Consider the following 26150-nt stretch of genomic DNA (forward strand, 5'->3'; position numbering starts at 1 on the left):
AACGGTTAAAAAAAGCGGTCTCATCCTGGCGTAATCCAAAATTTATAGGAGACTCATGCCCATTTAGTCAATGCATCCAATAATTACTACTTGAAGACGTCTTTGGCAAACTGCATAAAGAGCACATCAGAAATGCTTTGAGATTACGTAAGCGAAAAAAAAAAAATGTGTCTAAGATATCAGTCAACAATTTCATAATCACTGAACTAATAGCCATTTTGGAGCATTGTAATACGCACTTTCAAAGTGTACTTCCAAATTCTAGCTCAAGTACCCCTTAAGCTGCACAGTTTCATGACGCAGAAGTAAACATTGTTTCTTACACTAGAGCGTTTTCTACGGTCCTTTTTACCCACGATTGATCCCTTTACCCACGATTCATCCAGGTGAATGATTGTCCTGCGCGAAAATTGGACAAGCTTGAGAAAGCATCCAAAATTTAGGGACTAGAAAACATGCAAACAACAAATAAAACGCTCATTAAAGCGCGTATTGCTGGACCGGAGCCATTAAATTTCAATAAAGTTTCCTCTCCTACCTTTTAAACGCTAATGAAACTCGGTTTGGTGTATACGAGTGTTAGCGTCCCCCAATGACTCGGACTATGAGGATCGCCGTAGCGGAGGGCTCCGCATAATTTCGACTATTTGGGGTTCTTTAATATGCACTCATATCGCATATGTACAGAGGCCTCTAGCATTTCGGCTCCATCGAAACGTAACCATCGCGGTGTGTATCACACCAGCGTCTGACGAGTGAGCAGCCGAGCGTTGCTACTTCTGAGCCTCCAAAGCGACGTGGCTAAAAGGGCTGGACTCATTTAATTAGGAACAAAAATCTAAAGCACGCTGCGTATCTGCCATGCTACCGGAATTTCTTGATGGGTCTCAAGTACCTCCAACGTCAGGCAATATGTCGTCGCGCTCGGTGAGCGCACACTTCGTTTTGTTCTCTCAAAACTGAAGCTGATGTCACGCAGTATCCTCCATATATTGTTGTCTTCCGACCTGCGGAAGGTCGTCGTCTTCGTTAACCGCTTTGAGAACTTTATGAAACGTTGGAATTTCTTTTGTAGCGTAAAGTTGCACTACGCGGGTCAGAGCCGAGTTTCGCGCGAGCGTGCCCCGCCCGTTATGCGCATGCGCGAGAGCCGCGTATAATTGCGAAGAAGCAGAAGCAGAAGTAGAAGAAGAAGTAGAAGAAGAACGCTCGGTCACCCGCAGCTAATGCTTTCGCTACATATTCGGTTCAGCAGCGTTGAACCCCTCTAATGTTTTCAGCCAGCATGCGATGCAATTTCAAACGAACGGCGTGTAGCGTAAAGATGTCGTGTTTGACAGAGGGCGAGCTTGACAGAGTCACTTTGCGAGATCGTCGCTTCGATAAGGTCAGCCGTCCAAAGCAGAGAAGAGCATTTGACCTCAAGCACCTCGGCTTCAAAAAATAAAAAAAGGTGACCTTGCTCAAATTCAGCAAATGAGGTTGAGGTCGCCTCAGATGCTTTCACACCATTTTTGCAGCTGCTGGCAATCAATCTACATCAAACTAAAATTGTAAGGTTGAGATCGGCCGCTCGACTGCAGAAAATAAAAATAGTAATGAGATATTAAAATAAATCACAACTGAAAGTGAAATTGCATTAGGCGATAAATCATGGGATATAGGCAAGCCAAATAGCTATGTCATGTGAGGGTTCTGACTTACTGCTAATTTTCTACAGCAAAACACATCGGCCTAGCTAAAAGCAAGAAAACTCAACGACTTCATGCCCAACTCTGTGGTAAGCCGAGCCTTACCCAGGCATTGAACAAAAGACAGCGTAAACACCCTTACATACTTCTCGGCACAATTTATTCAACAGTCTCGGACGAGTTGCCTTGAAGCATCCACTCGTTTCCCTGCACAAGTAGCGAGGCACACCGGCACCTTCGACGTTGCTCAGCCGCGTGCATTCTGTAACGCCGTTTACTCCGTTAGGGTGGAAAAGAGAAAAAACACCAACGAGCCCCCCTACACTTGCGGCAGCGTGACTCATCATAGGTTTTACTTCCCTCTTCCTTCGCATTTTTTTTCCTCCTCGGCAGTGTTGGCTTCATTGAACACGAAGCTCGCATTCATTTGACATTTGCTAAATCAACTGCACTGAAGTAGTTTCCTTGTCTATGTGTACAGATGTCGCGTATATCAGTGAATCTTGGGGAAATGAATATCCTCGTAGGCAAGGAAGAGTGATTGAAGGGCAAAATTGTATGAATTACTGTTACTGTTTTAAATTACTCTTAATTACGTTTATTATATTCAAACCCATTCGCAGCACGAATAAAACAACGACAGGAAGAAAACACACACGACAGGACGAATGCTGCACTTCCAACTAAAGTTTATTATGAATAACCAAGCTTAAGTACAGAGCTACTATCACCTTCTGACAGTCAAACATGTGTGTCTAAAAAAGCCACTTCATTATCATGTAGATAGAGGGATGGGGTGCTGACACATTGATCGCCTGCTTTTCTAATGTGATATGCCTCAATAATTTCTCTTTCTACCTGATCCCTTCCCCGCCCAAGAAACTTAGTTTTCCGAAAAATGGGTTTGCACTTACAGTCTCGGCAGTGAATTGCGAGATTGCTGCCTTTTCCTTCTTTCACCTGATCGTGGTGTTCTTTTGCTCTCTGATTAAAACAGCGTCCAGTTTGACCTATGTACACACGATTACAGGTGAGTGGAATGCTGTACACTATCTTAGTAGTGCACCGAGTGAACCAAAGATGGTGCTTGATCGAACAGATCGGCTTTTCTTTTCTCACCATCATAGGACAAATTTTTGAAAGCTTACTCGGCGCAGAAAAGACCACGTTTACATCATATCTTTTGGCAACTTTCTTAAGAATGTGAGATAATTTATGAAGGTACGGAATTACTTGAGTGACCTGCCTCTGATCTTGCTTATCTTTCTTTTTAATACCCTTTTTCTTCTGAAGCAGGCTCTCTGCAACTGCAGATAAAGTACCAGGAGGAAAGCCAGACATACGCAATCGCTCTGTTTGCATTTTGACACTTTCGGACATTAGATGCGTACACGATTTTTCTAAGGCGGAATTGAGGCAATTCATGGCAATTGCTCTTTTGATTATTTTAGAATGAGCGCTACTATAGGGGAGGAGTGCCTTTTGTGATCTTGGATTGTACATCCAACATATGTGTCTTTCTAAAAATGAAATTCTTAGGTCAAGAAACTGTATGCTATTGTCACGTGGGAGCTCATGGGTAAACTTTACACCATTTGAGACCGATCTGAATGAGTCAAGAACGTCAGCAACAGCCTCGTCAATAGATGAATTGTGCGGCTTGTCCATTATCACTAGATAGTCGTCTACATACCTAAAAATACGCACGTCAGGAAGCGAGTTTAACAAACTCTTGTCAACGCGAGATAAAAATATGTCACACAGAACTGGCGCCACACACGAGCCAATGCAAATACCTGCTTTTTGCGTGTAAAACCTGTTGCTAAAATTAATGGCAGTGGATTGTAGATAAAACTCTAATAGGGTTAAGAAACGGTCGCTACTTACACCCGACAAGTCTTGAAAAGGCACTTCTCCCGACTCATCAATTACCGACCTTACAGCCTTAAACAAATGTTCGTGCGGTATGGAATAATACAAATCTTCAATGTCAATAGAGAACCCAAAGGTGGCTGATGTGGTGCTGCCGAGCCCTTGCTTCAGTTCTTCAACGATCTGGTGCGAGCTCCTGACGAGGAAGGGGTCTTCTGTCTTCAATGTCGACAGCTGCTTTTGGAGAAACTTTCCTATACCCGACTGCCAACTACCCTTCTCCGATACTATCACTCTGAATGGGAAATCAGGCTTGTGCGTTTTGCATGAGAAGAATGCTTCTAGTGTGCAACTTTCCGAATTCTTCACACTCTTTGCAAGCGAATCAAGGTGTAGATCCTGGAGCATCCTTATTGCTGTGGTCTTTTGTATTCTCTTCTTGAAGTTAGTTTTCTTGAAATTCTTCTCTACAGCTTGAATGGCTTTCTGCTCATACGCTCCTTCCTGTAGCACCACAAACCCACCCTCTTTGTCAGACTGGACTACCATTAAGCCATGCTGTTTTAAGTAGCTGACCACCTTTCGTTGCTGAGGCTTAGAACAGTGACTCACGTTGTTTGCCACAGCTTCGGCACCATCCCAAACGGCTCTGTCCTTGTCTCGCTCCTTTGCTTTTCCTGCTATACGTCGAGCCAGGAGTTCCGGCTTCCCTGCAGCGGGTTCAAAGCAGAATTTTGGCCCTTTTTCAAGGATGCCGCGAATTTCATCCGAGAGCTCGATGTCATCCACGACGTCGACCTTGCTGGGTGCAGTGTGGTTGCTCCTCCTTTTCGGTAGGGAAACTCGAACTCGATGCCACAAGAACTCTATACTTTGTGCAGCCAATTTTTTGTAATCGCGGAACATTCTCGCCGCTCCGCATGGATCCTTTCCTTCCTGGACAAGCACACGAAGCCAGTCTTCATACAGACGAATTTGGCGCCAACCTTCTGACTTGAGTATTCTACACAATCTTCTTGCGTGGCCCAGGGACGGCGACACAACACCTAGTAATGCTTGAACTTCCAAGGGAACCACCCCTTGCTTGATGCAGAAAGAAAGAGTCCGGCACTGGCAGGTGGTCACAGCGATTAAATTCACACATGTGACAATGGGGCTCTGCCTTGCTTGGTGGGAAAGGAAAGAGCCCAGTGTAGAAGAAATACTGTGCAATAACACCGAGGTTTGGGCCAGTTGGTAATGATCCATATTCAAACCCATTCCTTTCCCACCAAGCGAGGCAGAGCCCCATTGTCACATGTGTGAATTTAATCGCTGTGACCACCTTCCAGTGCCGGACTCTTTCTTTCTGCATCAAGCAAGGGGTGGTTCCCTTGGAAGTTCAAGCATTACTAGGTGTTGTGTCGCCGTCCCTGGGCCACGCAAGAAGATTGTGTAGAATACTCAAGTCAGAAGGTTGGCGCCAAATTCGTCTGTATGAAGACTGGCTTCGTGTGCTTGTCCAGGAAGGAAAGGATCCATGCGGAGCGGCGAGAATGTTCCGCGATTACAAAAAATTGGCTGCACAAAGTATAGAGTTCTTGTGGCATCGAGTTCGAGTTTCCCTACCGAAAAGGAGGAGCAACCACACTGCACCCAGCAAGGTCGACGTCGTGGATGACATCGAGCTCTCGGATGAAATTCGCGGCATCCTTGAAAAAGGGCCAAAATTCTGCTTTGAACCCGCTGCAGGGAAGCCGGAACTCCTGGCTCGACGTATAGCAGGAAAAGCAAAGGAGCGAGACAAGGACAGAGCCGTTTGGGATGGTGCCGAAGCTGTGGCAAACAACGTGAGTCACTGTTCTAAGCCTCAGCAACGAAAGGTGGTCAGCTACTTAAAACAGCATGGCTTAATGGTAGTTCAGTCTGACAAAGAGGGTGGGTTTGTGGTGCTACAGGAAGGAGCGTATGAGATTCAAGCTGTAGAGAAGAATTTCAAGAAAACTAACTTCAAGAAGAGAATACAAAAGACCACAGCAATAAGGATGCTTCAGGATCTACACCTTGATTCGCTTGCAAAGAGTGTGAAGAATTCGAAAAGTTGCACACTAGAAGCATTCTTCTCATGCAAAACGCACAAGCCTGATTTCCCATTCAGAGTGATAGTATCGGAGAAGGGTAGTTGGCAGTCGGGTATAGGAAAGTTTCTCCAAAAGCAGCTGTCGACATTGAAGACAGAAGACCCCTTCCTCGTCAGGAGCTCGCACCAGATCGTTGAAGAACTGAAGCAAGGGCTCGGCAGCACCACATCAGCCACCTTTGGGTTCTCTATTGACATTGAAGATTTGTATTATTCCATACCGCACGAACATTTGTTTAAGGCTGTAAGGTCGGTAATTGATGAGTCGGGAGAAGTGCCTTTTCAAAACTTGTCGGGTGTAAGTAGCGACCGTTTCTTAACCCTATTAGAGTTTTATCTACAATCCACTGCCATTAATTTTAACAACAGGTTTTACACGCAAAAAGCAGGTATTTGCATTGGCTCGTGTGTGGCGCCAGTTCTGTGTGACATATTTTTATCTCGCGTTGACAAGAGTTTGTTAAACTCGATTCCTGACGTGCGTATTTTTAGGTATGTAGACGACTATCTAGTGATAATGGACAAGCCGCACAATTCATCTATTGACGAGGCTGTTGCTGACGTTCTTGACTCATTCAGATCGGTCTCAAATGGTGTAAAGTTTACCCATGAGCTCCCACGTGACAATAGCATACAGTTTCTTGACCTAAGAATTTCATTTTTAGAAAGACACATATGTTGGATGTACAATCCAAGATCACAAAAGGCACTCCTCCCCTATAGTAGCGCTCATTCTAAAATAATCAAAAGAGCAATTGCCATGAATTGCCTCAATTCCGCCTTAGAAAAATCGTGTACGCATCTAATGTCCGAAAGTGTCAAAATGCAAACAGAGCGATTGCGTATGTCTGGCTTTCCTCCTGGTACTTTATCTGCAGTTGCAGAGAGCCTGCTTCAGAAGAAAAAGGGTATTAAAAAGAAAGATAAGCAAGATCAGAGGCAGGTCACTCAAGTAATTCCGTACCTTCATAAATTATCTCACATTCTTAAGAAAGTTGCCAAAAGATATGATGTAAACGTGGTCTTTTCTGCGCCGAGTAAGCTTTCAAAAATTTGTCCTATGATGGTGAGAAAAGAAAAGCCGATCTGTTCGATCAAGCACCATCTTTGGTTCACTCGGTGCACTACTAAGATAGTGTACAGCATTCCACTCACCTGTAATCGTGTGTACATAGGTCAAACTGGACGCTGTTTTAATCAGAGAGCAAAAGAACACCACGATCAGGTGAAAGAAGGAAAAGGCAGCAATCTCGCAATTCACTGCCGAGACTGTAAGTGCAAACCCATTTTTCGGAAAACTAAGTTTCTTGGGCGGGGAAGGGATCAGGTAGAAAGAGAAATTATTGAGGCATATCACATTAGAAAAGCAGGCGATCAATGTGTCAGCACCCCATCCTCTATCTACATGATAATGAAGTGGCTTTTTTAGACACACATGTTTGACTGTCAGAAGGTGATAGTAGCTCTGTACTTAAGCTTGGTTTTTCATAATAAACTTTAGTTGGAAGTGCAGCATTCGTCCTGTCGTGTGTGTTTTCTTCCTGTCGTTGTTTTATTCGTGCTGCGATTGGGTTTGAATATGGATCATTACCAACTGGCCCAAACCTCGGTGTTATTACGTTTATTACATTGTTATCGTGCTGGTAGGTAAAAACACAATAAAAGGACTCTGAACGGAAATAAACTAAGCCAGGCTGACAGACGACCGCGGGGGAAAACTATCGAGATTTCTATCTGAGAGGAAAGGTGGCTGCATTGCTCCGAAGATAGCAGAGTCAGAAAGCCCTTCCACATCTAAAAACGGCCAACGAAATATGAGCGAAGCCACGTCGGTTCTGTGGCGAATTTGCAACCGAGCTCTCTAAAGCATCAAAGGCGCTGTTTCCAAAGGCTATGAACACGTCGCAAACCGATAGTCAGCAGATCAGTTGTCGTGGCTAGAAAGGTGCAAATTACGACCGTTTTCACCGCCTAAAACCTGATATCGTACTGAAATATCCGCTTCATCGCGCGTGGCTGCTTCTCTTTGCAACGCACGCGTATGGCAAAAACGGGCCCTTGCGAAGGAACTACGTAAAATTATGGATGGCAGCGTCAGACTGCAGAGCAATGTTCTCGTCACACTTGCACCCCTATATATCCGCGACAACATCGACGACGTCTCCAGATTGTGGTCTGCGGTGCGTTCTTTGCTTCCAAAGCATGAAGCAGCAGCAATCACTCTCGGCCAATTCCACTAAACGCCACATATAAGTGAGAAATTGGACGTCCATTGGTCATCAAACGGTGCACTGCGCTGTCGGTCATCACGTGCTAGTTCAGAAACTATGCAGTAAGTATGGCCGCACGCGACCCTTGTTGCTGACTTTGCGGTGACAGTTGCGATTCCTATAGTGATCGATTGTTTCCTGTGATTTGTAAGCAGAAAGAGATCAAAGCACAATCCGCGCAACTGTAGTCTATACGCCTACCGGCTATACTTGCAGGTATAGAGGATGCTCACATATATACTGAACATTTTTAACACGGAAAATCCTGCTCTGCGTATACCAGCAGCTCACGCGCTGCATGCCTGATTTTTTTCTTTAATGAGCCAAGAGGGATGTAATGCTGCATGCATGTGTCACTCTGTTATTTAGCAGCATATATCAAAGCATATCTGCATTTCCACTGCGCGAACACATGAAACACCTGCGCACTCCCATCAAACTTCATGCATTGAAAACATGCATGCATGCACGTGTTTGTATCAACGCATACTAAACAAAACACAAAGTAATAACTCAAAACTGCAATTTCATCGGGCCTGCAGCCTGCACAAAGTAGGCTATTAGTAGAAGGGCAGAAGTCGCAACTGAACCGCTTCACCGATCGCCAAGCAAGCACAAAGAGCGTGAATTTCGTTGAGCTCGCGGTTCTAAACTTGTAGCGTATTCTGGCCGTGCGCAGAAAGACCTAGTGCTCATGTCTGAGTCGGTCTTTTTTCTTCGTTGTGTAATTTGCGTCGTCTTAATGGTGAGACTTAGTACTCTCAGCTACGCTCACCGCGCTGATTTTTCCCGTATATAAACGTGAGTTGCCAATCGCTTCGCAAATCCGCCACTGGTGGTGACACATGTATTCGCTTAAAATTAATTTCGCACTTTGCAAAAGCTTTGTTTTCGTTAAAAATGGGATATTTGCTAGCATATAACGCTTACCAATATATATTGTATAGTCTAACCTGACTTTGTATTCCCCCGCAGCCCGCACAGTTTCTTAACCTGGCCGCTCCATGCAGAGCGCATGCATATAGCATCTCTCTACTACAATTTCCAAGCTCATTTTGACGTAATAAATTCAACGAAAGTGCCAGGCATCGAGTGGTTTAAGCGTTCCTTCCGTAAACTGGTCCTCCGATCTACAAAGATAAATGCGCATTTCCACGTTTAGAGTCAGCTCTGCCTGGACTCGCCCACAGTACAAAGAAAAAAAAATGTAGTCCCACCGAGAGTGATTTTATCCTGGAAGGAGCAATACATACCAACCACAACCCTTAGTTCAAGCCTTAGTTTAACCAGAAGTGGCTAAACGCACTCAAATATCAACCCACCATGTTGCTGATGCCGCTCTCGGCTGCCTGGCACCAAAGCCAAGAAAGTAGTCCGGGCTTCCCGTACGAGCGGTGCACAATGCGCGTCCGGAACGGGGCCTCGGGTGTCGCTGACACGACCGCTATGAAGTGGCCAAATATGTTGCGGACAGATACCAGAGTCAGGGCTGGTCCGGCCTGAGTCACGACACCGCGGCAGCGTGCGAAGCGCGGCTTCCATCCCATCATCGACATTTGTATGGCGAGCGATGTGGACGCCCGGTCTGCGGCCACGCTGAACGATGCAGTCCACTCAAGGGCCATCAGGCGACACGGCCACGAGTCCAAAGCTCGGTGCGAGAACTCCTGCGTGCAGAACGTGATTGTTGTGGAAGAGGGTTACTGACACGTAATTGACGCTGTCACTAATCATTTGAGGCCGTTAATGCAGTTTACATTCCCCGTCAGAAAATTCTTTGGTTTGGTTTAGTTTACAGAGTTTAGCGTCCCAAAAAGACTCAGGATCTGAGGGACGCCGTAGTAGAGAGCTCCCGAAATTTCGACCACCTGGGGTTCTTTAACGTGCACTGACATCGCACAGCACACGGGCGCTTTGCTTTTCGCCTGCATATAAAAGCGGCCGCCGAGGCCGGGATTTGATCCGGCATCCTTAAGTTCAGCCGTCGAGCTCCGTATCCACAGAGCTATCGCGGAGCTACAAAACTGCAATGCATATCGCATCTACGTGAGTGTCGCTCACTATTAAAATAACGCAAAGCAATGCTCTAGACCTAGCTACAAACCAAAAGTTAGTAGCAGTTTCTCACTCGTTTCACTTCCCCCTAGAGCAGTGGTTTCCAAATGAATTGCAATTCAAGGGAGGGGTGTTCTAAGTTTTTAATATTGGAGAATGAGGTAGAAAAAAGCCAGTAGTTTTGGCTGTCCTCGGCATAAAAGGAAATTTGTCACGAATCAACGACTTCCTCTAGAAAAGCAAAGGAAATATGTAGATCACCTCCCTGGAAGTAGCATTATGTAATCCAAGCAAGGATACTACAAAGGAAATGAGCGGTGGTTACAAACCTCGTCATTAAGCCACGAAACAAGCACCGTATGCAATTGCATATATGGTTCCAGGGTGGTGATTTCCATACACCCTTTGTTTTTCTGAAGGTAGCCGATGCTTATAAATCCTACGGAGCAACACAAGGGATGTGAAGTGGACATGTTCTTTGCGCCCACGACGTTAAAGAAATTGAAAAACACCCAAGCTCTGGCTTTAAGGGTATATGAACTGATAACGTTAATTCACACACAGACATGAAACCTTCTTTTTTTTTTCCTCGATGATGCAGTTCTGCCAGTATACTCCTACTTAGCAGGTTTCAATCTGAGAAAGCAGAGCTAATGCACACTTCAAGGGTGCCTCGGTGCACTCGCATGCAGTGCGCATCAAGGCAACTTCATGCTTCTCGTGCACCACCTGTTGGGGCACCGACGCACACCAGACCGCGGGGATTTTCCTGTGGCCCCCGCATTCCGGTATGATGATGGTAAAAGCAACGACAAAGGGGAAATTAGTGCATCAGTAGTGCATCAGAAGGCAACATTGAACCTATAAATTCAAATACAGTGTGTCACTCTGCTTACCTCCAGGGAGAGAAGACAGGTAGCCCGGTGAAGGGAGTTTAGATGCGCCCCATCGGCTACTTTCTGAGCTATATCCTGAAGGTGACCGGAGCACAGCGTCTCGTAGCGTGCCATCTGGCGCATCTCGCCGCTAACCACCTCATCAGGACTGTCCAGTTCCCACGAGGGCTCCTCTCCGTCCGCGTGGAACCAGACAAACACGAAGCCACAAAGCCCTCGGCAAGTCCACGTTTTCACAGCGACGAACGAAGGTGCTAAAATAAAAGTGCATCTCTTTGGCAAAGCACACATCGACCATTAAAAAAAAAAAAAACCTTTTCGGCTGTTATTTCTATTGGTAGACGAGCGTTTGTGCCATTTCATGAAAGTAGGCTGAAATGTGAACGCGTGATGAATTGAAATTACAACTAAAAATATTAGAAGGCCTCGGAATTCTCGGGATCTCACATGGTTTGATACTTTGCGCCGTAATTCAGCGGATTTGGTGTTCGACTTCTGATGCCAAGGTCGTCGAATCGGATTCCGACCACGGCGGCCTCACTGTGATGGAGAGTAAACGCAAAAGAGTCCATGTGCTGTGCGATGGCAGCACACTTCCAAGAACTCGAAGTGGCTCAGTTTAATCCAAAGCCCTCCAATTGTGGCTTCCTCATGCCGTTTGTGTCACTTCGGAGCAGTCATCACCACAACGGTATAGCATATGCATGCTGCGCGGGTTTACATCCTGTTTGTACAATACTGTATGCCGGTTTATCGTTTTTCTCGGCCTATTCCTGTTGAGGACAGATTAACAGCCAGCCTTTTGAGATAAATCAAATATCTCTTCTTCTTCAGAGCGCTAAATACAGTCAAAAGTATTCCCCTCCCCCAATCACGGCCAAAGAAAACGTTCTCATAGCTTGATATCACATTTTTTTTTTTTTCAAGTTGCCATAAGCAGCACAAGAGAAAAAAAAAAAACGATCATAGGTGAAACACCGCAGCCTTTAAAATATCGTCTGCTTGAATATTTATGTGCGCGAAAGTTACGTTGAAACGTCGCCACAGAGACCAAAACACATTAAAAAACAGCAGTAATGAATGATACCTAAATGTTATATCAAACAAAGTTCATTATTTCGAAGAGTCCTGAGGCGACGCATGTTCTTCTAACCTAAACTGCATCTCCGTGAAGGCATGTGGCCATTTATCCGGGTATTTATTCATTCTTGTTTCTTCAACATAGCTGCAATGAGTGTCCCGATGAACTTCAATGTTCCGATAAACATTCGTGGCATATAGAAATCCTTGCTTTCTATTACTTTTGGTCGTTTTACTTGTTCATGTCTTTCCATTTATCCATCTCCACAGTGCTCCATGCATTGCGGCGACGGCTCATTTCATTATCAAACATGCTCTTGGTTTTTCCCTCAAGCTGGTTTCAGTACTGAGTCAACTCTACGGTCGTGTAGCGTAAATTCTCACTCTTATTGACGTACGGCACGTGCGCGCATGCTCCGGTGTCCGCCTGGAACCTCCAACCGCGGAACGGGCACTCGATGACGCCCAGGTTGGCGCCCAGGTGCGGGCAGTACGCGTCCATCACGTGCGCCACGCCGTCCCCGGTGCGGAAGACCACCAGCTCCTCGCCTGACAAAAAAAAAAAAAATGAAACAATACGGAACATCTCAGGCTTACGTTTGAGCAAGAAATGGCCAAAACACAGAAGTGATTCGCTTTAAATGAGGACTTTGCACACGAGCATCCTCCAGCCACGGAATTTTTAGCCCATATTATCAGACCTTGACGACTAGACTAAAATCCTTTCCAGGCTCTATAAGCTACAGGTTTTCAACCAGATTTGCGGGAAAGTACTAAAACACATCCACAAAATTATCAGACAGCTTCCTGCACCAGTTCGAATCTACTTGTCCTTCGACAATGAACGAGGTATATATATAAATATATATATATATATATATATATATATATATATATATATATATATATATATATATATATATATATATATATCAACTTTTGCACTCCTCAGAGAAAATTTTTGCGCTGTCACATGAAAAGGAATTTCTTTTTTCGCCATAATTATTAAAGGTAACAACACTGGCCGGTTCAATACGTATACGACTCCGCTCTGCTTAATCTACATAACGTTTGCAATGACGCGAACGTGATAAAGGCCCTTTTCTCCAATAAATCTGACTTAGTGGGCCTTCGATAGAGAAATCACGAGCTAACCCCTCATGGCAACTGTTAGACGGCAGGTGACATGTGCGGACGCTGCTTTGTCAGCGGGTAGTGGGGCGTCGTGAAATTGCATAACATGACAGGAGTTGCCAACCCAGATAGCCCATTTCAAAGGGGGATCGAATTAACCGACCAGGACCATTCTGAGTGAGACACATGGCTCCCATGCCAAGCAGGCCCGTTTGTAAGTGTTGATTAAAGCGGTATCAGTAGCTGTGTCGGGTGGTATTTCGCATAATGTGGTCGCTTACGGCTCTGTGATATAATGAGAGTGTGTTAGATAACAGAGGCATAAATTAAGGAATTAGCGATAAAGCGAGTAGCAAAGTGCGTCCGCAAGGAGAGCCGCAGACGGCAACTAATAAAGCATTCGCGTCATGTCCTTCAATGGCATAGAGTGTATCCCCATAATACTTGACCCCTAGCTCGAGCAGCGACTCCTGTGGATGACTGACGTGATAGAATTCGACTGAAGACTTATAGAACACAGCTTTAGAAGAGACAGCGCTGAAATGAAACCCGAAGATGACGAAATCAGCTTGTGGGTAGGGTCACCGAACTCTCCTGACGACGGCGGCTGCTTAGTAATGATAGTTCTCGGCTGCTGGCGTCACGTGCATTGCACGATATTATTTGTGAAAGTGCGGAGAGATCTCCAACAGATCCTCAGATCATCGACAGTATTTTATACGCGGCATGGACGCTCAGTGAACTGCACTTTACGTAAGGCGACCGTTCTATAAATTACCCAACCTCAACTTTTTAAATGTAATTATGTTCTTACAAAAGCAAGACATTTTTCCTACCCGCGCGCCAGCAATACGGTCTCTTTGCATTACCGCACTTGAACGAATTTCTGGTGCGAAACTAGTTTTTTATTGATCTCGCTTTAGAAACTGGTCACAAAAACTTCCAGAACGAGTGTGTTACACGAATGTATTAGCATACAGCTATTCTATGAGAACAGTGATCGTTGACAGTATTCTGGCTTAAACTACCCTCCGGTACTCGAGTGCAACTTGCGTAGCCTCGCGCATTACGCCCTTTAAGAGGCTGTCATGCATATGTATGTATAATGCGGCGGGCAGCCGTTGCAGACCCGTGGCGCATGCCTGGCGCGCTGCCAGGTTCGAGGTCAGTGCCGCTGGCGCTCTCGTCAAAACATAGATACGTCGTGCGATGTCCTGCGATTACTGGCGCCCAACATCTTGGCTCTATGCCAAGCTTTGGTGTTTACGACGGCGCGGCACCTGAAAGGCTAAGACCTAAGACGCTGAAAACATCGGTGAGGCGGTTTAATCATGGCGTGGAGACCACACAAGAAACAGCTGAGGGTGACAGGGCACCATGAATAGGTGCAAACACCTCAAGCAGGATACTCCCACGCGCCCACGAGCGATGACGAAGAAGCGCGATTGCCGCTACTAAATTGTGTTACGCAATGTCTCACGTTCTTATGTTTATGAGATTTAGCTTTTCGATTTTCTAAATAGAGTTCAGCATACTTATTTTGAAGTAATTATATAGCACTTTATTTTTTAGCGCCTTTTTTTGCACATCGGTGGAATCTTCAAGAACGCGAATAGACCGATCCCACCGATCAATCTGCGCATGCGCCGGTTTCCCGGAAGTTTGTCCGCCACCATGTTAGTTGTAGTCCACTGGTCAGCGCGTGCACATGCCACTGCACTCCTGGAATCACCGCTTCACACGAACTTATCGCACATTTCTCAGACTTCTCCGCCGAGAAAAATTTGTCATGCCATTATTTTAGAAAATTGCGCTGACTGTTTTATGCAAGGGAAACTTTCGAACCATCCTGTTGTTCTTTTAGCGATGGCATATATACACTTTGTATGGTTGAAAAGGCGTCGGCATAGCCGGCCCACATGTGGGAAATAATCGGAGGCTGAGCAAAACATATCATATCATGGCAATTTGTGGTTCTAGTGATTGATAACCGATTGGTGTGTGATAGGCGGTGACGAGTTAAAGAAATAATAATTAATTGATTAATTGCCGAATTAAGAAATGAGAAGTGAACAAAAGCATTTGAAGTAAGGGCGTTAAAAAGTGTAAAATTATCAGAATGAAAAGCCAATGCTTGGTGATGCTCATTAATAAAATTCAGAGTGTGTAATTCATAAATTATTTTAAGTAATTGAAAAATGAACAATTGGAGAAAGAATGTCAAAATGCTCAGAATGATGACTGGCTGACGGAAAAACTTTATTGAGAGAAAAGGGAGGGGATGTTCTCAGAATTAAAAGGCTGTTCTTGTTTATTGTAATTAAGAAAATATGGAGCGTGAAACTGATCAATTATTTACTTTAAAGCATTGAAAAAAAGAGAAATTGGAAAAACGGGATCGAAGGTGTTGAAATTTTTAGAATGAAAAGTCAATGTTTTTTGATATCTATAAAGGAAGTTTAGAGTGCGTCATTGATCAATAATTTGAAATAATCGCAAACATGAAAAATTGCAAAAACGGGGCTTCAAAGATGTCAGACTGCTCGGAAAAAAGTCAATGCTTGCTGATGCTAATTAAAAGTTTAGACTACGTAATTGATTAACCAATTAATTGAAATATACGAAAAAAATTAAAATAGGAAAAGGGGGCCTAATGGTGCAGAATGATAGGAATCAGAATCCAATGCTTGATTATGCTAATTAAGGGAAGTTAGCGCGTGTTATTGATCAAATAATAAATTAAACGAATTGAAAAAAATTAAAAAGATAAAAGAGGTTCAAAGGTTTCAAAATGCTGAGAATGAAAATTCAAAGCGTCAAGATGTTAACGAAGAAATTTCAGAGCGTGTGTTATGAATTTATTATTTTAAATAATTGAACAAAATGAAAAATGCTTTCAAACGTATAAAGCTGCTAAGAATGAAAAATTAATTTTTGTTGATGCTGAGTAATAATGTAGAAAGAGAAATAAAAACAAAATAGAAGTAAAAAGCAGAAAAAAAAATAGAACACAACATAAATAATGAAAGCAAAAACATCCGTGTGTGTGAAACGCTATCGAGTCATAGCCGTAGCAGCGGAGCTGAAGTGATCCCTTAATTTTGTTTCTGTTGTTACCGAGTGATTACGAAGTGCTATCCTATCTTTGAGCCATGTATGAATAGTTTGAGGGAAAACAATTTGTTTGGAGGTGTTGTCATAGCACGCGTGTGCTTTGCGATGCGTGTTATGTTATTTTAGCTTAGTGACGAACGCCATAGGGATGTAATGGTTGGCGACAGTTTTGAATTGTGGCGCCAGTCCTTCGTGTCTTATTTGTCATCTGGATTTTACAAAGCCGATATTTGCTAACAGACCTTTGCAACAGTGATATCTACTGACTTCTAATAAACCAGGTGAGGTGTCTTTGTGTCCGCGCGAAAACGGTGAGATTTCAGAGATACCGCTGACACAGTGGAATTGTGAAAGTTTACCTGAGTTTTGGCCAGAGTGACCTGGGTAAGCTGTTGCAAGTGTCCCGTGTAGCATCTTACGTCGATAAAAAATCAAGGTCTTGATGTACTATCATGATAATAAAGTTAATTAATCAATCAATTACACACGCCAAATTTTTTTAATTAGATCATCAAGCAAATTGGCTTTCTATTCCGAGCACATTTGCACCTACCAAGCCCTTTTCCGTTTTAGCATTATTTAATTTATTTCAATTGACTATTGACCAATTGCATTTTCTAAATATTTTAGATAGCATCAGCAAGCATTGGCTTTTCATTTTGAGTATTTTGATACCTTTGAAACCCCCTTTTCTAATTTTTTCTATCACCAATTCACCAAATATTCAATTATTGATATTGATTTTATTAACTCGTCATCGCCAATCACACACCAATATGTGATCAATCACTACGACCAAAAATCAGCATGATGCAATTTTTTTCCGCAGCCCCCGAATATTTTCGACACGCGTTGTCGACTACTACTACTATTACGACGATGACGGAGCCGACGGCTTTTCGACCGAACGAGCTGAACAAGCTGCACTTAAAAAAGAAGTTGCTTTCCCTTGTGCTATTGCTATGGCATCCAGGAACGTAACAGGTGAATTTTCCCAATGCACTCGGGCATACACAGGAGCTAAAAATTGTTCGGAAACGCGGCACGCAGGCACTCCAGGCGGGCGGAGCGGCCGAATGACTACATCTACTAGCATACACCGCGGCAGCGGCGACGTCGTGAAACTGGCCGGTGGGATCGGTCTATTGCGTGCAGGAAGATGGTGGTTCAGCGGTGCCTTCGTGGAGGAAGGAAATGTATCGTCATGTCTTCGTGTTGCCATTTGCAAGCGTGTGCACTAAAATGAACGTGGTTTGTGACGTTTCAGACGCAGTCGCATGTAGTTGTGTTGGTTGCGGTAAAGCTTGTATCGTGCAAAGCTTCTCGGACGGTGCTGCAAGGTCAATGCAGCAGGTCGCGCTACTTGGAAGAAAACACGTGCAGCTAGCTACCTATTGCCAGGGGCATCATCTCGATGATGATGATGATGATGATGATGATGAACGATTACAAGGGCCCTGCAAACTGTGCGGCAATATTAAAGCACAAAAAATAAGATTACTCCAAATGGCGCTGCGATCGGCAACGACATGGGGTGTAGGCAAAACGCAGCGTGCTTACACTGCGCCAAGCGACGCTGCCTTCGGAACCAGTTCGCGCGTGCGAATATCTTGTAGCGTAAGCTTCACTTCTGCGTAGAAATAGTTTGGTTTATGCCTGGAGAGTTGTTACACTTTATCAGCCGATTACTGCTGGAATTACCTGGCGAAGAGCGTGGTATTGGCCTCCTTCTCCGTGGCCTCAACAGTGCGCGGCTACGGTACATAGACGACTGCAGTGAGTGATTAAGTTAAATAAAAACGAGAAAGCGCAATGCATAATAAAGACTAATAGTCAACACTGTTCAACTCCCTGGCCTATTCCTAGCGCATGCAAGGAGGCCAACGATATGAATGACTGGAAGTGTGTTTTTCATATGAAGGACTCTTTTGGCTGGCTTTCGCTGCTTCAAGCACTTTCACTCTAATCAATATTATCGACAACTATAGTGAGCTAGAAATCACATTTCTAGCTCACTGTACCACCAACTTAAGTCATAGAATTTCGTATTTAATAAGAGCTCAATCTTAGTTTTTTGTAACATATTCGGCTAGTGCGCTGCGAACTTGTTTTAGCCCGCTAGTAAAAAAGATGTCTATCATCTGTGTCATCTTACAGACGTAGCCAAGGTCATTCACAGGTTAATATAGACATGAAGGCCCGTAGGAATGCTCTCCTTTTGTTCTCTTTGCTCTATAGGAGACACGCATGAGTGCAGATGCAACGTTCTCCACGATTGCTTGTAGCGAAATTTGCGCAATCTCCTGACCTTTTTAAATATACTTCTAAATTTTCATTCAAATGCGCGTCACCTTATTCCACTTTGGGAAATTAAACTCCACGTATCATATATACTTAAACATCCTTCTCGATCAGAGCTAGGTTGTAAGTGGATATTTAATTTGTTCGTTAGGAATTTAATTGATGACCTTCAAACAGAAGATTTAAGAATGTGAGAAATAACGCTGCGTGGCTGCCCGAATCCTAACGATGTTTACTCGCTTTCTAGAACCAGTGATAAACAGTCGCTCGTTGAAACTTGCGAAAGTAAAAAAAAAAAAAAAAAGTAAAAAGCTACCTTCACAAGTCCGGGCCTGTAATTTCATCAATATCGCGCTGGAGTGACTGCTCAAGATAATTGCAGTTACCTTCGCAGCAGCTTTTGTGTCCTTTTCTGTGTGAACGTATGCACGGACAGTACTGCAGGTGAATGAAACTCACAGTGCAACTTCCCTGCGGGATCATACGCATACAGAATATCGCGCCTAAACAATTGTTATGACTTGATAGTATATATACAGCAAAACGGGCACGAGCTGCGTTTATTCTTGAGCTATTTGTCGTGCCGCCGAAAAGCTATAACGACAATTAAGGGTTGCAAACGACCTAACCTAGTTTCAGTGCAGAACTGCAACGCACGTTAGCCACGAAGGCAATCCGTCACCGAAGAGTCTACTTGTCGCGCTCAACGCCGCTGCCCTTCACACTCATCCTTATTCGACCGCAATAAACACATTGAAACAAGTGCCATTTTATTTTTTGTGCCTTGTGGCGCAATCAACCGCACTACAGCTTGGAGAGATATTGGGAATTATGCCCATAAACACGGCAAGCGCCGCGCATCCAATGCAGGCGGCCCGCGCTTTTCCCTACACCACGAAAGTCACTGCTGTCACCATGCCGCCGCATCTCCACTGACGTCACGGGCTGACGCTTGTCTATAAAGAGTTGGCTCAGATTTCCCGTCGAGTTAAACTGCGTCAACCGTTAAGGGGTCAATTTTTGCCGACTTAGCCGAGCATCTTTGTCTTCGTCGTCGTTGGCCTTGTCTTTCGTAATTTGCAAGAAAAATTATTTGAAATCCGCGCCGAGCATACGTGGCTATGACGTCATTTTTATTAGCACTAGTACTTATAACAGTTCTCAGGGCAGCGTGGCGATGCAAAGAAACTCGTGCCTCACTCAGTTGTCTCCATGGGGCTCTGTGCAAGTTTCGCTGGCATCCTAAGACGTCTGCAGTTAAACAGTGCAAGGAATGTTCATTTAACGGTGCGGTCACTTAACAATGATCAGTACGGCTTCCGAGCAACGGTGCTTACCGAACACATGCAATGGCTTCACGCCATGCACGCCCAGCGCTGATGACTCAATTACTGGAATCCACCCATTGGGGAAAACAGGCGGTAATGATGAACTCTTCGATATGGACTTACGCTCCCAGGACAGTTGGTGGCTTTTCTGAAGCAAATATAGTTATACGCTGTAACTTGAGAAAAGGCTGTCATCAACTCAATATGCAAGGTGCACATGTAATCAGAAGTGAATTCCAACGCAGGTCTGGATACCACTGCGCCGCCAACATCGCCACTTTCCTAATTATGCAGAGGTCGCACATACTCAAGATGGCTCCAAAAAATGACGCCGCTCATTTAGCATGCACATTTTGCCTACGCTCAAACGCCGCATCGTCGTACAAGTAGCGGCGCGTTTTGCTTCGGTGTTGAAGCTAATGTACAGGTGCGGACAAAATATTACGGAGCACGCTTCTGGTGTTAGACATTTTGACACGCGTTCCATAGGGAAGATATGACCGCCACTTGAGTCCATACAGGTGCGCCAGCGGCTGTGTTAACCTATGTATAAGGTAATACCTAATAGTAAATAAGTTATACGTGAGGAAAGCTTTTATGCCAAGGTGTGCTCCGTATTGTTATGGCCGGGACTGCACCGATAAATCTAGGATAAAATCCAACGCGACGTGCTTCTTTAGCCGGAATGTGCAAAAGCTCCTTTGAAGGAGACATATGCTGTGAACTTCTCAAAGCCACATCGGCTATGGGGACGCCGGAGGGCTTCATTCATTTTAACCACCTGGGATTCTATAGTATGCAATGACATCGCACAGTACAAGGGTACCTTGCGTTTGGCCTCCATTTTAACGCTGTCCCGACAGCTGGGATTAAAACCGCTTTCTCGGGCTCGGCATGCAGTCGAGATTCCTGGCACTGAGTCGCCGCGACGGAACCCTTCGAAGGAATACCGAATTTCTTTCTCTTTTGGCAAATTGGTGAAATTTTTATACTGCTGCGGGGAAATCGTGCGTAAAATAGGGATTTATAGTTTTCGGTGAGGGATTTTTTAGTTGCGATATTGTGCATAGCTGTTTTGCGCAAGCTCGCTACCATTCCTGCGCATCAAATATGTTCGGAGAGATCTTAACTGTGAAATCGCAACTCCGCGTTACACGGAGGGCTAATTGCATAGTACATGATTCCTGCCACGTTTCTTCTAAACGTGCAAGTGGGGCCAAATGCAAATTTGCAATCGCTCTATAAAGAAACGCAACTCCGAGATATTCTCAAATCAATGACTTCCCGGCGGCGTGTTAATAATAACCTCGATACAAACACTGAATACCGGTTCTTGCAAAGATAACCACGCGCGATAAATTTACCGTGCATTGGTTTGGTTCTTGTGTACAATGTCATCGAAAATTCAAAATAATTCCAGCTTAAATGGGTCGTGATGTGGCTTTTTAAAGGTATAGTGAACAAATATCCAAGAATACTGAGAAAGTATCACAATAGCATTCTTAAGACACGATTACACTAGTACAGACACATAATTCGAGTTAGTTTTGAGCGGATGGCTGTATTTTTGACGTTTTCTGAGCGGCCGCAGGGTCAGAGGCAGTGCGCTCCCGATTGTGAGCCGGCGGGATTCTACGAGGGAAAAGAAAGGCGTCCCCTGCTTGCACAGCTGACCTGCGAGAAAACCCTGCGGCACTCGAGGAAAAGGTTATCCACACGTTCTTCTCATATAGCCAGAGACACACGGCATCGTTGCGCGCAATCCCGACTGGCAACGCAAAGGTGGGACTTGAAAATCCATTTACAATAGGCGAACTACTCGAAGCCCTAGCCCACGCTAAACCGAAGTCAGCCCCCGGGCACGAAGAAGTAACGTATGGCCGGAACTCAAAAACCTTAGCACCGAGGCTCGAGATCAGCTCTTATCATAAACGAATCCTGGAATGATCGAATGGTGCTAAATGCACTCAGACTATCATTGGTCCCCATACCAAAATCAGGCAAAGACCTCACAAAACCAGTGAACTTACGGAAAATAGCTTTAACGTCAGCGATCTACAAACTGATTGAGCGAATGATAGACACAGGTATATGTCGCTACATCGAATAAATATACCGAGAGTTTCATCTGGCTCCGGCAGGAATATGGGCACACGACTGCCTTCGCCTTCTCCGCAGGGTACTCAACCGTAAGTCCCGAAAACAGCAGAGGCCAGATTACGTCCTCGTGGTTGATATGCATAAAGCATTCGACAGTGTAAAAAAAAAAAGACAGGTAATTCTACTGTAATTAAAAGACATCCCAGCCAAAAAAAAAACATACAATGCGATAAGCAGCTTTCTCCAAAGCAGACCTATTAGGCCCTACGGCAAGGTTTCGGGATGGAGCCTCAGAACCTACTTCTTGCATACGGGGTGCCCAGTGCTTCATCTCCGGCCATTTGCTATTCAACTTGGCCATGACTCATGTAGCAGAAGCTCTTGACAGAGACGCCTCGTTCCGCTGCATCATCAACGCAGATTATGTTACCATATGGACGGAAGCTGTGAATTACCCAAACGATGAGAGCATGTAGACCTTGCCACGAACAGCCTTCTTTAGCCTTACTGAAAAGCTGACAAGCCTTGGGACTACAGCTGTCGGCTGAAAAGTTACACCTCACCGGCATAGATGGCTAGAATGCCACTAAGGCCGAAAATCAGATCCCCCTGAACATTAGCGAGCACAACTTAACATCTGCAGAAACAAAAATCATGGAGGCACAAATCTCTAGTTGTAACAGTCATCCCAAATAGCTTCGTGCACTACAGCGTAACTGGACTCCGGTGTTGCCCTTTGTTCACCTGCTCTCAAACAAGTATGTTGGAACGCAACAAAAACCGTTCCAAACACTGTCTAGAGTGGTTACGGTAAGCAGGAACGCCCATGTATAAGTTCTCTGATCGCTACCTCAAAGAAATCGAAATCTACACAGGGCCACAGGGCCATCATTACTGGGCTTACGAAGCACACGGGGAACAAAGAGCTGCTCAGGTTGATGACCATATACCACCACCCATACTATACATATAATCAACTAAGCAAAAATACGGATGCGATCCCGGCTAGAAACCCAACACAAGGAAAGCAGATCCTATCAAGCGACAACCGAACCAACGCTGCATCCCTGGGGACAAACACGTCACCTCCGTGAGAGGCGCCGGTAAATGCCCTGAAGCCACAGCGACCTATTAGAGGGCGAAATCTTATAGCAAGCTTTAGAACATAGAATAGCTCTGAAAATACCAGTGAACACAGGAGACTTCTACATTAACGTTGTAATTATAAATGAGACGGCCAGTGCAGTGTGGGTCTGTGCACCAGCGTCCCAAACAAAGGACAGCACACATGCCACCAACCTGGAGCATCAGTTCCACACGCCGACTTTATAGTAGAGAGGGACAGTGGGAATCTCGTTAATCCATTCATGCGCGTCACATGTGTGAAGACGCCAACGCAATTGCGACAGCTACAGACGCACATTATATCGAGAATGATTATCGAATTCTAAAAGACTCACACGCATGCTTGCAGAGCTGACAGCATCAACGAAAGAAGACGCGGTGGCTAACGACATCAAGATAAGGCTGAAGCGAATGTAGGAAGTTGGGAAAAAAATTTCAAATTATATGGATGCTGGGACACGCTAGTATGGGCGAGGAAAAGGCATCCATGCACGCGGCAGCCGCGTAAGAAGCGCCTATATATTTTTCTTTAGGGGCGAAGGTTTTGTCCCACGCACCAGAACCTTTGCTTCTGTAACAGGACGAAAGTCCAAGCGGCGTAGTGTAGCAGCCAGAGAAGCACGCTCTCGCTCAGTGCAGTCACAAAGTATGTGACCAATCGTTTCATCACACCCACACTGTTCACATATTGGAGAATATGTCATTGAGCTTAGATGGGAATAGGTGTTTGTAAACGTCCCTCCTAGTCACAGGAGGCACAAATGCGTGGCGTCACAGCGGGGCAGGCCGAATGGTATTTGCAGTTGAATTAAGGGTTCAAAGTGGTGCGAACGGGGTGTCCAACATCCAGGGGTAGACCATTACTGTATTGTCACGTTTCGGGCGAGCAGTCGAAGGTGCCTTGTTGCGTCGGCCCTTGTAAGTGGTACCTGGACAATGTTGGTTTTATCGTGAGCTGATCGAACAGTATCGTCAGTGAAGTCGTTGCCAACAATGCCACAATTGCCTGGTGGTGCAGACGTACTTCTGCTGCATCACGGTCGCTCACGGCTCAAGGCAGATTGAAGGCATTGAAGAGTACTATAATGTCACACAGCAAAGCCAATTTTTTGAGGTTTTTGTTGAGAGATGTGCTGTAGAGCCGCACAGAGTACGGCTAATTTTTCCACAATAGAAGTAATGCAGTGCAAAATTAGTTGGTTAATTTTTGTCTGTCTCGCAGGAACGACCGCGTCACATGCAGAACTAGTAGGGGTAACCGAGCTATTCGTGTTCTGCGCGATGTCAGTGCACAGTAAAGAAGCCCAAGCGGTCAAAATTTCCGCTGTGATGCACTACGGCGCCTCGCATAGCCGTAGTCGCTTTGGGACGTTAACCCTAAAAACCAAACCAAACCAGTAGTCAAAATGTGGCATGAATCATAACAAAGGAAATTGCTTTCAGTACAACGAGGTTAGGCATATGCTGCAGCATTATAAATCCAGCAAATAAAGCATGATCCCCCCCCCCCCCCCCCCTCCAACCCCACCCCACGGATAGCACAAATCGTGGACGCAGTATTGGTGTGTTGGCGCTATCCAGCCCTGTGTAGGGCCGGACACTGCCAACACAGTACCGCGCCCGCTCATCGCAGAATCAGTGCTGCAGCATGTGGCCACAGTGTTTACTACGGTTTTGTGTGGCCTAGTTAAGACCCCCGCATAATAAAGTTATGATTTTTAACAGCTTAAATTTTATATTGCGCTAAAGGAAAGGAACCTTGGCTAAGTTACTTTTAACAAAGAAAGAGAAATAGACTTTTCGATGTCAACAACACCCAGTAATTTTAAATTTAATATGTTCGCTAAGTTAATGATAAAGTGTGAGCTGATTAAAACTCGGGAATTACGAACATCAGGCGCCTTTATGAAGCATACGTCGATCTGCGTGGTTGAGACGGCCATCTACAATTCTGTACTATGTTCAATATGCGTAGAGCGGGGGCGGTTCTTTTAAGTGTCACCAAAAGTCACTAACCGTATCTCATACACACTATAAAGTACTCGACAGGTGGTACGTTAGCTAGCATATAGTTCTGCACTCCTTGATTCCCCAGCAGAAAAGCTGCGCCGTTGTATTCTAAATTGCCGCAAGCGATATTTGCTTTAAAATAATCGAGTAATCAGTACACATCTGAAATTTTTCTCAGCTCACCTTCTGGGACTTTTTCGAAGTACGGAATGGCACGGTAACCCATCGTACGCCAAACGTTAAGACGATGGCCGATGTTGCAATGCCCCATGTCCATACTGTCGGCCACGTCAGACCCATGATGTCTTTGCCGGTCATATAGTGCCGTACTCTTTACGCACCTCGAGGAAAGTGCAGCCGGCAGAACTCCTGTGAACCGCAAAACACTCGCTATCATTTGCAGATTTGTACTCTTATTTACTTATTTGTAAGGGAAGCTACCAACTGACCTGTCGGGTAAGTTCTTCCAGGGTTAAAAACTTCTTGGACGATCCTAATTCTACACAAGCACTCTGATGGTATGAATTGTGTATTCAGCTATCAGTGTTTTCAATCTACACTCAAGTGACGACTCCTGCTCGACGGTTTCTCTCTTGGCTCCAAAAGCCGCTGCTTGTCGCTAAATATTTCGACTCACGCAATCCCAGGCAATATCACTATAACTATAAATGAGAAAAAAAAAAAATGAAGATGGCGAGTTCGGAAGCGCTTTCGAAAGGGCTCCTCATTTTTGCCGGCGGCGAGAGGGAGCAAATAATTTTCGCTTTCCTTGTGACTTAAATGCGTAACCGAACGTTATTTAAGAAGCGACAAGGCGAAGTTGATGAAGTGCCGATACTACATCGGCAACGACTGCCGGTGATTCTAGTGCGCTGCAATGTAAGGGGCCTTGAGTGTTGAGTGGGTGTTCCTATTTAGTTTTTGTCGTTTCGCCTCCAGGGGCCCTATTTTCTACAATTCGCCCTTTTGTTCAAATTCTGACGCACGCGTGACGTGTGCAGTAGGACGATGCCAGGTTACGTAAGTACACAATAAGGTTTCGCATTCTGAAGAAA

General features: G+C 44.9%; 1 pseudogene; it reads right to left on the reverse strand.

Annotated features, from left to right (window-relative positions):
• The window catches only part of LOC146202449 (cholesterol 7-desaturase nvd 2-like), a 42960-nt pseudogene extending 17547 nt beyond the window's left edge, over window positions 1–25413 (reverse strand).
• Between the last annotated feature and the right edge of the window lie 737 nt (window positions 25414–26150).

The sequence above is a fragment of the Amblyomma maculatum genome, chromosome 1 (genome assembly GCF_055883805.1).
Source record: "Amblyomma maculatum isolate TAMU_Amacu chromosome 1, ASM5588380v1, whole genome shotgun sequence".
Lineage (NCBI taxonomy): Eukaryota > Metazoa > Arthropoda > Arachnida > Ixodida > Ixodidae > Amblyomma > Amblyomma maculatum.